The sequence below is a fragment of the Sus scrofa genome, chromosome 13, assembly GCF_054392235.1.
Source record: "Sus scrofa isolate SSC_HxYL_T2T_F1_AM1 chromosome 13, Sscrofa_HxYL_maternal_Yorkshire_Landrace_v2.0, whole genome shotgun sequence".
Lineage (NCBI taxonomy): Eukaryota > Metazoa > Chordata > Mammalia > Artiodactyla > Suidae > Sus > Sus scrofa.
Window position 1 is genome coordinate 125,226,376 of NC_139395.1, and position 17,806 is coordinate 125,244,181.

At 37.5% G+C, this 17,806-nt stretch overlaps 1 long non-coding RNA gene across 1 annotated transcript; it reads left to right on the top strand.

The window, feature by feature from the left end:
• The first annotated feature begins 6,316 nt into the window (after positions 1 to 6,316).
• LOC146397594 (uncharacterized) lies at positions 6,317 to 12,863 on the top strand. The gene is made up of 3 exons (XR_014824333.1): positions 6,317 to 6,484; positions 7,040 to 7,179; positions 8,267 to 12,863. It is a non-coding gene; the product is annotated as an uncharacterized LOC146397594 (long non-coding RNA).
• The last annotated feature ends 4,943 nt before the right edge of the window (positions 12,864 to 17,806 follow it).

The window sequence follows — 17,806 nt, forward strand, 5'->3', positions numbered from 1 at the left end:
CCGAGGGAGCGGCCCAAAGAAATAGCAAAAAAAAAAGGACAAAAAGGCAAAAAAAAAAAAAAAAAAAATATTTTACACATAAAAACTGATCTTAAAGATGTAGAATTCACAACTTCTAAAACTTGAAAAATAAAATTTTAGCTTATAATTTGGAATCTCATTGAGACAAAAATAGACAAGGGAAGTTTGAAGAGGATCAGATCCATTATATTGGATTTTTATATATTGCTAGAGGAAAACAACACTAAAATTCCAGCTACTGCCTTATTAATAAGAATGTATGTCAAGATAATGTTGTAATGCTGCCTTGATGATGCTTTCTTTTCAAATGACTTGATCAATACAATAGCATAGTGGTTTATAAAATTGGGATAAAGTAGGATAGTTTATTTATGAACAGCTTAATATCAGCTGTTTAGCTAAATGTTTTGTAGAATTCATTGAGTTCCACTAAATGGAAAGAAGTGTTTTTATTTTGTTTATCATGGCCAAACTAGTAATCTAGTTCTTCTAAGGCAGCTGTCATGGTCTGTTGGCCAGAACACTAGCCTCTATCTGTGAAAGAAGACACTAGCTTGCTCATTTTCAGCTAATTGGCAGTAAGCAACTGGTCAAGGCTGTAAAATGTAGATACCTCTGAAGCAGTATCTTTAAACTCTGAGTTGCAATCTATTAATGGCCATGAAATCAATTTAGCAGATTGTATCTGGCATTTTTCAAAAAATGCAATAGACAGAGTAAAAAATACTATAAACACAGTAAAAGTAAGGATGAAAAAAAATTTTTAGGTTTTATTTCATTCATATATAAACAATTGTGTTTGTATATATACACATATATATACGTATATATACATATACACATTATCTATACACATATACACACGTATCATGGTTACTTTGGACAATGTATTTCTTACTATATGTCACAATCAAAATAATTTTAAAAAATCACTGCTGTAATGGCAGTGGAAGAAAATACAACCATCAAATCTTTTCTTATCAATGGAAAGCATTTTAAATAAATATCAACCATGCCCTTTGTTCAGCCTTGGATTTCCTTCCCAATATTTTGCTTTCTTCAGCAGGCCATGAAAATCTCACGAGGAAACTCTGTCTGCAAAATCATGATATCAACAGCCCCAAATGCATCATGTCTCAACCCTTTTACCCCTACAACATAAGAAAGAAATGACGTTCACATGAGTCTGAACCATGCAACCCTCTGATCCTACCTGTGGCAGAGATAAGATAAGACCCTGGTTACAGGAAATTCCTGAGTGCTCTCTGTAACTTCATTTCTTTCTCTCAGTTGAAAAAGTACAAGGCGACAAATTAGTTATGGTAGTGGAGACAAATTTGGATCCACTCTTTTTTTAAAAAAAGAAAATCATTAGCAAACTTAAGTGGTTTTGTTTTTTTGTTTTGTTTTGTTTTTTGTTTTTTGATTTTTTTAATAGCCACGCCCATGGCATATGGAAGTTCCCAGGTCAGGGACTGAATCCAAGCCACAGCTGGAACCTACACAGGAGCAGCTGTAACGCCCACTATGTTGGGCCAAAGATCAAACAGAACCTGTGCCTTCCCAGCAATCTGAGCTGGTACTGTCAGATTCTTAACCCACTGCACCACAGCAGGAACTCCAGCAAACTTCAACTTATAATATTATTACTAACAAAGATTGGAGGCATACCTCACAACCATGTCATTGGAACGATGTGGTGGAGAATTGCTATAGAAAGCTGAGAGTACATACATATATCTTTAACTCTTTCTACTTTTCCAGAACTACACAGTTTTCTGGACAACTGGCCAATTCAGTGTCTTTTGCAGAAGACATCAAGTACCAAACTCAGGGTGGTATGCCTGAGAAGTAGTACCTAAGAGCTGCCAGAACAGGGAATGCTCATGATTTTAAAAGTCCCTGAATGAGTGATTTTCCTCAAAGGTCTCTTCTTTTTTGAATTAAGATCTGTTATGGAACATACTCATCTTCTCCTCCACCCTCTGTGCCTTTTATTCCCTCTTTATGTTTAGGGCTTTGAATAAAGAACAGATTTGGGTTTTTAAGGTCTGAGGGATGATAGAAATACAAAGAGTAGATCATGGTAGATGAAAAATTCCTATATTTCTGAACTCAAAACTTCATCTGTCTTTGATGGGAAATGGAAATTCAGGAAATTGAAGGGACTTGCCCAAAGTCATGAGGCTTACTACTGGCAAAGACAGGGTAAACCTCCTGGCACTGAGATGTCCCTCACTATGGTAGCATTTCTCCAGGAATGGATTACACTCCAGCTTGTGTGACTTACTGGCAAGTCTTTCAACTGTTAGTCATTGTGCCTCTCAGAGTGAGGATTGTCAGGCCTGGCAGCTAAATTTGGGAAAGAGATAACAAAGGGAGAATTTGAGACACTGAGAAAGTGCTACTTAATCTGTTCATTTAACCATCATTTAAGTCACAGGCATGTAGGATACAAAGATGGACAAAATCAACACTACATTCACAAAGTGTAGCACAGAAAAAGATCATATATACAATTAATTATGATGCAATTTTGGGAGGTCATAATGGTGAAATAAACCAGTGCCACCTGTAAAGAGATGTGGTGATTAATTTTGCCGGGGGCTGGAAGCTAGTATAGGGGTGTGGGGGGTTGTGGGTATTGGGGGCTCATCCAGGAACCAGGTCAGCTGTGAAGATAACTACTTATGTCAGCAGTCAATTTGCAAGGCCAGGTGATCTAGTGAAAAATTCTTAGCCTATAATGTGGGAGTCTTATTTGAATATAGATTGTGATTTTATTTATTTATTTACTTATTTTTGTCTTTTTCTGGGGCTGTGCCTGGGGCCTACGCAAGTTCCCAGGCTATGGGTCTAATCAGCTGTAGCCGCTGGCCCACGCCACAGGCACAGCAATGCCAGATCCGAGCTGCGACCTACACCACAGCTGTGACCTACACTGCAGCTCCCTACACCCAGGGATTGAACCTGCAACCTCATGGTTCCTAGTCAGATTCATTAACCACTGAGCCACAACGGGAACTCCTAGATTGTGATTTTATAGGCAGAGGGGTGGAGACTGAGATTCTGCATTTCTGACTAACTCTAGGTGATTCTTTGCTGCTCCTTCACAGACAACCCTGTGAGGAGCCTAGATGTAGTAAAATGAATAGGGATTTCACATTAGAGAAAAGTGAGTTTTAATCCCAGCTCTATCTCATATAGCTGGTGGTCTTTGGGTAAATTACTGAGATTCATCTTTCTTATCTGCAAAAGTGGTTGTTAGTGTTATATATCTTACAGGTTGTAAAGATTGAATGAGAATGTAAGAATAATGCTCAAGAGAAAGTAAAATTTCATTTAAAATTAGTTCCTTTTTTGTCAGTTTTTAATAAACAATAAAGAATCGCTTTAGAAATAAAGTTGACTCTAAAGAAAAAAATTCACTTAGAAAGCCCTGTCATATAAATCCATTCAGTCTCATGACTCTTTTTCAAAGTAAATATCCCTGATGTGTATTTGTTTTTATAGCAAATTAAGGCATTAAGATTTTCCCTGAGGCAATAACAAAACAATGGCCAAGTCAGATAAATATACAGGAAGTATTATGCCTAGTCCCATAACCTAACCACTAAGCCACTGAACCTTGTCCTTAATGAAGTAACATAACTGATGGGTGAAACATGGGAAATTTTGGAACTTCCCAATATAGCCAAGGGAAAAGGCCCTGCAATAAAGAGCTTTCATAAACCTAGACTCTCTTTAATGTACTTAGGAATAGATCATCTGAAATAAACGGTAACCACACATGCATAGGGCCTTAGAGCATCTTCATACATCCGCCATTTGAGCCACACGAGTCAGGAGGGTCAAGTATTTTCACCTCTATTTTACAAATGAGGAAACCAAGGCCCAGAGAGGTCAAGCGACTAATATACTGTACTACAAATTAACTAACAAAAAGCACTGGTTCAGGTGGCTTACCTCCAAGCAGTCTGTTTTGTTTTGCCAGAGGTGGGAGGAGAGGTGGGGAGGGAGGTGGGAGTGAGAGGCTAAAGGTTTGTGTTGGGGGTAGACAGTGGACAGCAAAGAGGTCCTGGGAGTGGAGTGCCTCTTTGTCTCCTGAGTGTTGCTTCAAAGATTTATGCCTATATTCTTAGAGACATTCGCTGGGCTACAGTTAAGTAAAACACACTGAAGGGAAAACAAAGTCATTTTAAAAACATGAGATTTTAAAGCGTTTGGGCAAGTTCAAATTGGTGGTCCACCTAGTTTTTTTCTTGATTTTTATTATGCCTTCTTTTTGGCTTCAGTTTCTTTCCTGTTTTCTCTTTTTTTTTTTTTTCTGATAAAATTTCAATTTAAGGAAGTCGACAAATTATTAAAACACATATGAATTTTATGTTTACTTTTTCCTGTATATATTTTAATATTTATTAATACCTGGGAAGCATAAAGTTATTTTAATGAAGAACATTTAAGTAATGGGATTAGAACTTTATATTTTAAGCAGAATTGCTATTTTTTGCCCTATGACAAGTCATTTTGATTCTTTTACTTAGGATGAAATTTGTGTCCTGTTGAAATTGAAAGATGAACTAAATTGGAAGAATTGCAATACTTTAGAAAGCTTAATTGTATATATCATTAGAAGATAAACTAGTCTATTTGACATCCTACTCTCCAGGGTTCTTTTTTTAGGGCTGCACCCGCTACATATGGAGGTTCCCAGGCTAGGGGTCTAATCGGAGCTACAGCTTCTGGCCTACGCCACAGCCACAGCAACGCCAGATCCGAGCCACATCTGCATCCTACACCACGTCTGCATCCTACACCACAGCTTATGGCAACGCCGGATCCTTACCCCACTGAGTGAGGCCAGGGATCAAACCCAAGTCCTCACAGATACTAATCGGGTTCCTTAACCACTGAGCCACAACAGGAACTCCTCCACAGTTCTTTAAATATATATAACTTTAAGACTCAGCGATTATAGATGTTTATAAAAATGACACAAAAGGACAAGATTCATTCAACAAATAATTTGATAAATGTTCACTAAAGCATGATAAAGTCATTCCCCCCCCCCCCCACAAACCTTTTTGGCCTCGCCCATTGCATGTGGAAGTTTCTGGGCCAGGGGTTGAACTTGTGCCACAGCTGTAACACAGAGCCACATCAGTGAAAACACCAGATCCCTAATTCTTTGAGCTACAAGGGAACTTCCAAGTCCTGCCCTATAAGGAGCTGACATTCCAGTACTTTCTCAAATATTTTCTGATCATGAAATAGTCTGTTCACTGGAATGTCCTGGTGGCTCAGTGGGTTAAGGATCCAGCATCGTCACTGCTGTGGAGTAGGTTGTAACTGTGACATGGTTTGATCACTGGCCTGGGAACTGCCACCATGCCGCAGGCACAGCGAAAGAAAGAAAGAGAGAGAGAAAGAAAGAAAGAAGGAAAGAAAGAAAGACTTTAATATTTTGAAATATTTTATTGTATTTTTTAAAATTTTTTAGAAGATTCAGAGTGGGAAGATTGAGTTCACTTCCTCCCCGGGACACAGCAAAATTACAACTATTTACAGAGAAACTATCAATGAGAATGACCTGACAACTAGCAAAAAAAAAAAAAAAAAATCCATAACTAAAGATATAAAGAAGAAACTAAAATGAGACAGTTTGGAGGGGCAGAGGTGTGGCATAGCTAAAAAAATTTAATTAGTAATTGCTTACACCCTGGTGGAGATCTATCCTTCACTATTTATTAAAATCCTTGAAGGCAGGAACCATGCATCTTGGCTATCCTTTGATATTTCTGTAATGACCAGCAAAGTGATTTGCTTATAATAGGCACTCAATAAACAATTGTGGATCCAAATTTTGGGTGGAATTATCCAGAGAGTTTGATGAACTGAGTGCATTAAGTAACAGAATTTACTAGATAAACAGATATTTTTCATCCTAAACTCTCTGTTGCTTGCCAGGATCAAACATGAGACTGGAATGATGGCCAATCAGTCTCTTTTAAAATGTATGACTAGTCCTCTCCTAGATTTAAAGAGCAAAAAAAAAAAATATTTGAACATTTTTTTCCGAATAATGATATTTCTGTCCCTAGTTTGTAGTTGTTATAAAGCAATAAAACCTGGTCCACAATATGTAGGTACCTACAGATCAATGCATATGGAAGCTTAAATCCCAGATAGGTTATGAGTCATCAGGTTGGATTTACATAAGCAATGACGTTTAGGAATTCTCTGAATCACCAGTGGAGTGAGTGCTTTAAATGAACTTGCCTATCTCAAGAGCATCAAATACCCAGAAAATGGAAGGGCTGCCCTGACAAAAACAACTGTCTCTGTGAAGGCTTGTGATCCACTTCTGTTCTCAATATGAAGCCTGCAGCCCAGTATTTGCTTCAGATACTTGTCTATATTTTCCAAGACCTATGCAGATCTGGTGAAGATATGACATCTTAAGGCAAGTATTATTAGGATCATATTTTATAACAATACTGATCCTATTAACTTTTTTTCTTACTTAACATATTTCCCACCTATTTGTCAACATTGCTCAAATAATTTAATAATTAAACTGAATTATCTGGCTCCCAATAAAACGTAAGTAACAAAACAAGTTTTCCATCCTTGCCAGTTGTATTGAGGACTGACCAAATGTAATAATTTACGTTTCTTTTTAAAGATAGAGCCACAGGTGGTGGCAATTGAATCTAAGACTGTCCAATGTATTTAAAGAATCTGATAGAACCAGTGATGTGCTGGTAAGTATTTAACAACCACCTCTCTGAGAAGAAAAGAAAAGAAAATAGCCCTGGTTTATGGTGTTTGTTGATTTCATGGTATAAATTCCCACCATGGCTGTTTTCAAGCTAATGACGTGAGGTCATTGAACTCAAAGAGATGCCGCAATGGTCCCTCTCTACTCTGTAGGATCTGGCTCCATTCCTCACACTACTCAGTATAAAATGCACAAAAAGAATCACCTTTTCATAAAACTGCTTTTAAAATATTCCAGGTCTGATCTGATAGAATGATTGACATTCAGAAGAAAGGAATTCCAAGGCATGTCTAAATATACAAAGTCCTTCTAGAATAATGGAGATGGCATTTCACGGACTCTTGGAAAATAAGAAGTTCAAGACTTCAACTTTGGTGGTAAAGTTAAATGTTATTTATCATCTAATTTTTTTTTTCTTTTCTTTTCTTTTCGCCATTTCTTGGGCTGCTCTCACGGCATATGGAGGTTCCCAGGCTAGGGGTCGAATCGGGAGTTGTAGCCACCGGCCTACGCCAGAGCCACAGCAACACAGGATCCGAGCCGTGTCTGCAAGCTACACCACAGCTCACAGCAACTCCAGATCATTAACCCACTGAGCAAGCGCAGGGACCGAACCCACAACCTCATGGTTCCTAGTCAGATTAGTTAACCACGGCGCCACGACGGGAACTCCAAGAGATTATCATCTACTGTTACATGATTTTGATGTGTGAACCTTCACTAGATCTTAAGTAAAAAGTATATCATTCATTAGGGTCAGGAAATAAGTGTTTTACAGACAAATATTTTAAAAAAAAAGTTTACCACTCTAATCAAAATGTTTAAATATTATTCTAATCATATTGCATTAAAATTCAGGAAAGCCACAGCAAATCTCTGACATCCCAGTAAATGTATTACATTTCTAGTTCTTTTAGGGCATTAAAAAGACTGATCTGTAAAGCACTGCAGTGCAGTAAGGAGTTATTTAAATAAATTGAGCTGCAGGGTTCCCCTGCTTACTGTTGTGTGCTTGAGTATTTAGGTTGGCTTTTTATATTTCTCCCTTCATTTCATCCTTTTCTTCCTGCTGTGAGCTGTCACTTGCTGTCTGAGTGACGGCCTCTGGCTATTTCACTGCCTCCTCCTCATTTCTAATTTGCTCCTTCTAACCTGCTGAGGGCTAGGAAACAAAGCAGCTAGCTCACCTTCTTTGTCTTCTGTATAAAACAGACTCAGAGAGAGGGCCTGGGGGGGAATTAAAGGGCAACTATTTTAGTCCATCAATTTGACATCTGGTTTCCCTACTGGAACTTAATCTGTACATTCCTAAAACCAGGGGGAAAAGGTACCAGTATGACCATAATCCTGTACAACTGAAGTTGGGGCTGAGATCTATATTGTCTACAAACTGACCAAGATATTACTATTGTCTCTCATCTTATACCATCTTGAAATATTGAGTGCCTTTTTTTTCTATCTCAGGACATCTCAAAGAAGAGACCTGTCCCACTATTCAGAGTTGGATTCCTGATATGAAATTGTTACCTTTGTCTCCTCCTATTCAGAGTTCTCCATTGCTTTTAAAATGTCATCTATAGTTACACAAAGACAATTCTGCTTACAATTTGATAGGTTTCTCTCTTACATAGCCTTTCACCTCCCCTCACCTAAGATAGAATTTATATACAGAAATGCACAGATCTTAAGTGTACAATTCATTGAGTTTTGATCAATGTATATACCTAAATATGCATCACATTAATCACAGTATAAAATGTTCAGTCCCCTCAGAGAGTTGTGTCATACCCCTTTCAATCAATTCTACTAGTCATAGGTAGTACCTGTTCTGATTGCCTATTCTTGAATTTTATCTGACTTCTTTGACACTGCAAACAGTTTTGGGGATTTTTGCCATCTTGTTGTGTGTATCAACTGTTCATTCCTTACTATTAGTGAGTAGCATTCCAATGTATAAATACAACACAATTTGCATATCTATACCCCTGTTGACAGACACCTGGCTTGCTTCCAGTTTGGAACTATTATGAATAATGCTGCCCTAAATGTTCTTATATAAATCTCTGTGTGAACATATTTGTTCACTTCTTTTGAGTAAATACCTTGGAATAGAACTGGGTCCTGTGCTGGGTCATTAGATGTGTGTATATTTAACTTAATTTGTTTTCCTCAACTTTTTTTTTTTTTTTTTTTTTGTCTTTTTAGGGCCACATTTGTGGCATATGGAAGTTCCCAGGCTAGAGGTTGAATCAGAGCTGCAGCTGCCAGCCACAGCCACAGCCACAGCCATGCCAGATCTGAGCCAGATCTGCGACCTACACCATAGCTCACAGCAACGATGGATCCTTAACCCACTGAGCAAGGCCAGGGATTGAACCATAGACACTAGTCAGGTTGGTTATTGCTGAGCCACAATGGAAACTCCACCTCAACATTTTTTAATGAAAAATTTCAAACATACAGAAAAAGTAGAAAGAACTACACAATGGACAGCTGTTTCCTAATAGCCAACACCTAAAACTACTAGTAACATTTTGCTAATTTGCTTTATCATATATATATTCTGTTAATCCATCAATTCACTATATTTTTGGATGCATTTCAAAGTCAGTTGCAGACATCAGTATATTTTATTCCTAAACACTTTAGCATGTATATCACTAAGTTCAATATTTGTCTACAGATTTTTAGGTAAATTTTATATACATTGACATACATAAATCTTTTAAAACATTTATTATAGTTGGTTTACAATGTTCTGTCAATTTCCGCTATGCAATAAAGTGACCCAGTTATACATATATACACATTCTTTTTCTCACATTATCCTTCATCAGTTTCCATCACAAGTGATTAGATATAGTTCCCTGTGCTATACAGCAGGATACCATTGCTTATCAACTTAAAGTGCTACAATTTTCATCTACTAACCCCAAACTCCCAGTCCATCCCACTCCCTCCTCCTCCCGCCCAGAAACCATGAGTCTGTTCTCCATGTCCATGAGGTTGTTTCTTTTCTGTAGACATGTTCATTTGTGCCATGTATTAGATTCCAGATATAAGTGATAACATGTGCTATTTGTCTTTCTCTTTCTGACTTACTTCACTTTGTATGAGAGTCTCTAGTTCTGTCCACGTTGCTGCAAATGGCAGCATTTTGTTCTTTTTTTATGGCTGAGTAGTATTCCATTATGAATATGTACCACTTCTTAATCCATTCATTTGTAGATGGACATTTAGGTTGTTTCCATGTCTTGGCTATTGTGAATAGTGCTGCAATAAACATAGGGCTGCATGTATCTTTTTCAATGAGTTTTGTCTGTATATATGCCCAGGAGTAGGATTGCTGGATCATAGGGTAGTTCTATATTTAGTTTTCTGAGGTACCTCCATACTATTTTTCATAGTGGTTGTACCAGTTTACATTCCCAAAAACAGTGTAGGCAGGTTCCCTTTTCACTACACCCTCTCCAGCATTTGTTATTTGTTGACTTGTTAATGATGGCCATTCTTACAGGTTTAAGGTGGTACCTCATAGTAGTTTTGATTTGCATTTCTCTAGTAAACAGTGATGTTGAGCTTTTTTTCATGTGCCTGTTGGCCATCTGTATGTCTTCTTTGGAAGAATATTTCTTCAGTTCTTCTGCCCATTTTTCAGTTGGGTTGTCTGGTTTTTTTTGCTCTTGAGTTGTACTAATTGTTTGTATATTTTGGAGATTAATCCTTGTTGGTTATATCATTTGAAACTATTTTCTTCCATTCTCTAGGTTGTCTTTTTGTTTTGTTTATGGTTTCCTTTGCTATGCAAAAGCATGTAAGCTTCATTAGGTCCCATTGGTTTACTTTTGGGTTTTTTTATTTTTATTTTTTAAATTTTTTTTTTTTTTTTGTCTTTTGTCTTTTTAGGGCCACACCTGTGGCATATGGAAGTTCCCAGGCTAGGGGTCTAGTCAGAGCTGTAGCTGCCAGCCTACACCAGAGCCATGGCAATGCGGGATCTGAGCCACATCTGTGACATACACCACGGCTCACAGCAATGCCGGATCCTTAACCCACTGAGCAAGGCCAGGGATCAAACCCACAACCTCATGGTTCCTAGTTGGATTCATTAACCACTGAGCTATGACAGGAACTTCCCATTGGTTTATTTTTGTTTTTATTTCTATTGCTCTGGGAGACCGACCTAAGAAAACATTTGTAAGGTTGATGTCAGAGAATGTTTTGCCCATGTTCTCTTTTAGGAGTTTTATGGTGTCTTGTCTTATGTTTAAGTCTTTAAGCCATTTTGAGTTTATATTTTGTGATGTGAGGGTGTGTTCTAGTTTCATTGATTTATATGCAGCTGTCCAATTTTCCCAGCACCACTTCCTAAATAGACTGTCTTCTTCCTATTTCATAATCTTGCTTCCTTTGTTAAAGATTAATTGACCATAGGTGTCTGGGTTTATTTCTGTGTTCTCTATTCTGTTCCATTGGGCTATCTATTTTTGTACCATACCATCTTGGTGACTGTAGCTTTGTAATATTGTCTGAAATATGGAGAGTTATGCCTCCTGCTTGGTTTTTGTTCCTCAGGGTTGCTTTGGCAATTCAGGGTCTTTTTGTTTGTTTTTTGTTTTTTGTTTTTTGGGCCATACCCATGGCATGTGGAGGTTTCCGGGCTAGGGGTTAAGTCAGAGCTGTAGATGCCAGCCTATGCCACAGCCACAGCAACACGGGATTGGAGCGGTGCCTGTGACCTACACCATAGCTCATGGAAATGCCAGATTCTTAACCCACTGATTGAGACCAGGGATCAAACCTGCATCCTCATGGATGCTAGTCAGATTCATTAATCACTGAGCCATGATGGGAACCCCCCAGTTCTGGGTCTTTTATGGTTCCATATAAATTTTTGAATCATTTGTTCTAGTTCTGTGAAAAATGTCATTGGTAATTTGACAGGGATTGCATTGAATGTATAGACTGATTTAGGTAGTATGGTCATTTTAACAATATTAATTCTTCCAATCCAGGAACATGGAATATCTTTCCATTTCTTTGAATCCTCTTTAATTTCCTTGATTAATGTTTTATAGTTCTCAACCAATATGTCTTTCACCTCCTTGGTCAGGTTTATTCCTAGGTATTTAATTTTGGAAGGTGCAATTTTAAAAGGTATTATATTTATATTCCCTTTCTAATATTTCTTTGTTAGTATACAGAAATGCTATGATTTCTGAATGTTACTCTTGTATCCTGCTACATTGCTGAATTCATTGATCAGTTTGAGTAGTTGTGTGTGGAGTCCTTAGGGTTTTCTATATGTAGTATCATGTCATCTGCATAGATTGAGAGTTTTACCTCTTCTCTTCCAATTTGGATACATTTCATTTATTTTGTTTGTCTGATTGCTGTGGCTAGGACTTCCAATACCATGTTGAATAAAAGTGGTGAAAGTGGGCATCCTTATCTTGTTCCAGATTTTAGTGGGAAGGCTTTCAGCTTTTCTCCATTGAGTATTTTATTGGCTGTGGGTTTGTCATAAATGGCTTTGATTATGTTAAGTATGTTCCCTCTGTACTCACTTTGGTAAGAGTTCTTATCATGAATGGATGTTGGATTTTGCCAAGTGCTTTTTCGGCATCTATTGAAATGATCATGTGGTTTTTGGCTTTTCTTCTGTTAATGTGGTGTAGACATTCATGAACCTTAAGTATACTTTTGATGAAGTCAGGCAAATGTAAGCCAAACTTTTAGCAATATATGGAATATTTCCATTATGCTGGAAATTTCCCTCTTCCCATCAATCCCACCTCCACTCTCCATAGGAAACCACTGTCATTATTTTTTTTTAAACACAAATTAGCTTTATTGTTCTAGAACTTTATGTACTCTTTGATGTAAGGCTTCTTTGACTTGACCTGGTTTTTATGTTGCATATAGTTGTTACTTTTTTATGCTGAGTGTATTCCACTGAATGGATATACTATTATTGTTTAGCCATTCTCCTATTCATGGATACCTGGGCTGTTTTCAGTTTTTGACTATTATCAATAAAGCTGCTGTAAATATTCTTATTCAATTTTTTTTGTTTTCGTTTCTCTTGGGTAAATACCTAGGAATGGAATTGCTAGGTTATAGGGTAGGTGTATGCTTAGTTTTATGAGAAATTGTCAGATTGTATTTAAAGCAGTTGCTTCGTTTTGTATGCTTACCAGCAATGTATGAGAATCCCTTTTGCTCCATGTCTTCACCAACACTTGGAATTGTCAGTCTTAAAATTTAACTGTTCTAATAGGTGCAAAATGGTATCTTACTGTGTTTTTTATTTATATTTTCTTTTTTTTCTTTTCTTTCTTTTTTTTTTTTTTTTTTTGCTGTTATAGGGCCACAGTTGTGTCATATGGAGTTTCCCAGGCTGGGGTTGAATTGGAGGTGTGGCTGCTGGCCTTCACCACACTCACAGCAACACCAGACCAGAGCTGCATCTGTGACCTACACCACACTCACGGCAATGCCAGATCCTTAACCCACTAAGTGAGGCCAGGAATCGAACCCACATCCTTATGTTTTTTTGTTTTTTCAGTCAGATTCATTTCTGTTGCACCACAGTGGGAACTCCTGTATTATCTTAATGACAGATGATATTGAGCATTTTTTCACATCCTTTTTAGCCATCCATATTTCTTCCTTTATGAAATGTTTATTTGTACCTTTTGCCCATTTAAAAATTGAGTTGTATTTTTATTGTTGGATTATATGAGTTCTTTACATATTTTGTTAGACATATTTATTTGAAATATGTATTTAAACACTTTCTGTGGCTTGCCTTTTTATTTTCTTAACAGTATATTTTGATAAGGAGAGTTTTTATTTTGATGAATCCAATTTATTACTTTTTTATGGTTAAAACTTTTTGTATTGTGCTTAAGAAACCTTTGCAGATTCCAAGGTTGCAAAGATATTCTATATTTTCTTGTGGAAGCATCATAGTGTGAACATTTAGCACAATGATTTTAAAAGTATTTTCTGAAGTCCAGAAAACACTGCATATGTATGCATTGGTAATATTCAAAAGTGAGAACTGACAGCTAACTTCATTATCTTAATTTTAAATCTCTCTCTTGAACAATTTGTTTATATTTCTAAACCCTACTCAAATGGTTGTTGTTGTAAACAACAGGAAGGACTAAGTTTCTCCTCATTCCCACAGCCAGGAGAAAATCCATTTTGTAGCCTTGTCGATCTGTTGAATGAATGTTTCCTGGTTTGTGAGCTAACCAGGAGCCAGACTCCTTTCTCCACTGGCCACCGTGTCCAGGGCAGCATGAAGTACATTCAAATACAGAATGGGTTCAGGCACAATGCTGTAAAAAGTGCTGTGTGAATAGTTTGCCTATTTGAGAGGCAGAAGTTGGCTAAAATTGTCACTCAAATATTCCTGGATCAGCTGTGTGTCCTTAAAAATATTGTCTTAAAGTTTAGAACTTCATGGAAGTTTTGTTAACTGAAAATGATGACAGTATACCATGGAATGGGTTTAGTGTTTTGTTGTGTGTTCACAACAAAATACACAGAATATTTCTTCAGCAAGGTCTCCAGTCTTCTTCACTGACGAATTGTGAAAGAACCTCAAGAATCTCAGGGAATTCTCTCTCGGGCAGATTTTTTTCCTTTCCCATCCTGCCAGTCCCACATTGTCTGTTCATCCTTTTCTGAGGATTACACACTGGTTGGTGCAGGAACAATGACTTCTTTGTCTTCAGTCATTTAACACCAGTTGCAGAGACGCTTTTGCTGTTTATGTGCATAAGCTTAGGTTTTTCACATTTTCTTTTCTTTCTCTCTTTTTTTTTTTTTTTTTTTTTTGACTGTTCACCAACCTCTTTTCCATAACCCTAGCTAACCTTGTATTAATCTTACAGAACAAGAGGAGGTTCCCTATGCCTCCAGCACATTCCATGCAATTCCTGGCACCGATTGGTATTCTGGCCCCCAGAAACAGCAGCTGGTTCTCCAGCAAATCTGTAGCCTCTGCTTGTGTCTTTACACTATGGCAACAGGAAGGGTTATACACCTCACTTAGGCCTCTGATAGAAGATAGTATCTGGATATTCCAGATTGAACACAGTTTGAGAGAGTTCTTCAACTTCCTTATTCCCTAGGGTCACTTTTAATATCCCCTTAATTCCAGTGACTTTGCTCCTCTTGCATTTCATTTAATTCCCTGAGGATACAGTCTGCAAAGACTAATATGATTTGCCTAAACTCAGATAAATAGTCAATTAAAATATATTTCCATATTTTAAGAAATGAGATTCACATGATAAATAATCAGCTGAACTGAAATTTTCACTTTTCAACAGTTGTTTTGGCTTCTTACCAATACACCCTTTGCTGAAATGCTTGCCACTTTAATATATGCAAGTTAGTAATTCTCAATCCACAGCTGGTTTACTCTAAAAATATGGACATTTAATTATATAAAAGTCAGTAAATACAATAGTTTTTCACATAAGAATTCCTGGGGAAACATTTTAACTATCTAAAGTATCATTAATTTAAAAACTAATTAAACTAAATAAAGTTTGGCAAATTCCTACCCTAAAGACAAACCATTTATATATTTTAAAAAATTTGTTCATGCATGTTACCATGGAGACAGTAAAGTCAAAATACACAAGCTATTGCATTGTTCAGCTCTGCACTTCCTCCTATAGATTTGATTAAGTAATTCTGGCCTACTCATTTTAAGATTTTTGAGAGCAAAGCATTGTTTCTATAGTAAAGACATGGTCAGCATTCAGATGTGATCAATAAGGCATTAAGAATTAGATCTTCCTTGTAATCTTTGCTCTTTCTAATGTAATAAGAAAGAGGTAAATCAATTCCTTCAGTTAGTTATTTTTGTGGTAAATATAATACCTCTGATTCATTCCTCAGAGTAGCAGGGCTTGATCTTGTAAAAAGGCTTAAAAAAAAAACAAAACACTGCTTATTTGGTGAATGAGGCAGGTGTCCTTTTTGACTATAGCACCAAATAAGGCAATTTTGGGGCTCATTTCCTTTGCAGATGTCTCCAATATTATTCTGCATCTTCCTGTCAGAGAGAAGAGTTAGAACAATAGGAAAATGCACCTCTTTTTCAATGAAGTATACTTGTGGTCTTGTAATTTTTCCTTTACCAGACCTCTTCATGATGAGCTCTCTCAATATTATTCTATCCTCACTGGGGTTCATCTAGAAAGCCAATATGGTTATTATTTCTATATTGCTTCTTTTACTCTGAAGACTGGCAAAAGAGGCATTCCTAATATTTTAATTCAATCTATTTCATGAGGAATGATGATACCAGTGGCTAGAAAATGTAGGTTCTGCATATGTGAGAATCCCTTTTCCCAGCACCTCATGAGGACATGGAAAGAGAAGTGTCTTAAATTTGTTTTGTTTGTTTTTTAAATGAATTGTCTGAATACCAGAGAATAGTCAGAGACCATCCCATTCTTCCCTCTACCCACCATCATCACAATAAAAATTATCCTTTTTAGGGAAGCTCAATTTTGTTTCTCTGCATCCAAATACTCCTGTGGGAGTTTGAAGCTGACCAATATAGTAGCAATTTGGCTTCCTAGCAAGGTCTTTATTCAGTAATGGTTAAATCACTAAGGCAGCTGAATAATTTTGGTTCTTTTATAAAAATATTCCTGCCACCACAAACAATGAAAATGTTTCATTGCAAGTGCAGAAAAGACGGACTCTTTAGGTTTTCCTACTTGACTCTACATGGAAAATATTTCAATAACAATTCATTAATATATTCCTTTTCCAAATTAAAATATGAATATTTAATCATATAATTACAATTCACCTCAGAGATCATGTGTATAATTTCTCTATCAATTCTTAGAGTATGGAATACTCTTTGTGAGTTCAGAGATGATAGCACTTTCATAGCACTTAACTTGGAGCATATACCAGAAGTCTATAATGTACATCTGGGCTGTAGTTAACCTATAAATACCAGCTTCAAGAGTGAGCTAATGGGAAAGGAACTACCCATTTGAATCTACCCAATAGATGGTCTGTTTCAGAGCACAGAGATGTAGTAGGCCTCCTTCCCTATTTTTGCTGGTTTGGATGTGGAGGTCAGGGGACCATTTCTCTGCCTTTGGGAAGCCTCAGCCCCCCCCTCTAAGGAGAGCCAGGACAGATGGGCAGTGTATTTGACAAGGAACCCCTGCATCCTTGCTTCAACGCCCTTCTACTCCACTTTAAAAGCCGTACTGTATTTTTTAAGTGTTGGAACTGGCAGCTCTGCTGGTCACTGGCTACACTGAACAATCCTTCATTCAAATCAGGCAGCCCAAACTCAGATTCAGTGGAAAGTTGCGTTGGAGCACACAGAGGGACGCCTCTCTGCCCTCCACCATGCAGAGGGTGAGGGTTATGTCAGGCGCCCCGAAGATTCCAGAAGGGGGAATCCAGCAGAGTTCTTATACAGCGTCTATTATACTAGTTTCACAAGGAGGATTTACAAACTGGGGGAAAAAAAAAAGTTACCTTAGTTGGCTTCCTTTTACTGGTGCCACCAGGGTCTGAGCCTCCTGAAATCTCCTCCAAGCAAGAGGCCTCCATCTCTCTCCCTCACTCTGAGGCCTCTTCAACCACGCCAGATTGTGTAGGACTAATATTTCTAAGTAAACATCAGAATAAAATACTCCTTTTAAAGGAGCCAATGCAGAGCTGCAGAGAAGCGCTGAGCAAGGGTTTGGAAGGTGGAGCAGGGCAACAAAAGAAGAGTGAAGAGGTGAGAAAGAAGAATAGGTAGAATCTGCCAATGAATTGAAGTTATTTTTCACAAACAGTGTCTGTGGTTTTCTAGGACCCATACGCTACCTGCCCATGAAGTAAATTACCTTCTAACACACACAACCCCCCCGACTCTTTCTCTATGCCGCCCACACAGCTGGGCTTGGATCTCATATCAATTTTTCAGGACGGCTGTAGCAAAGTATCAGAAAT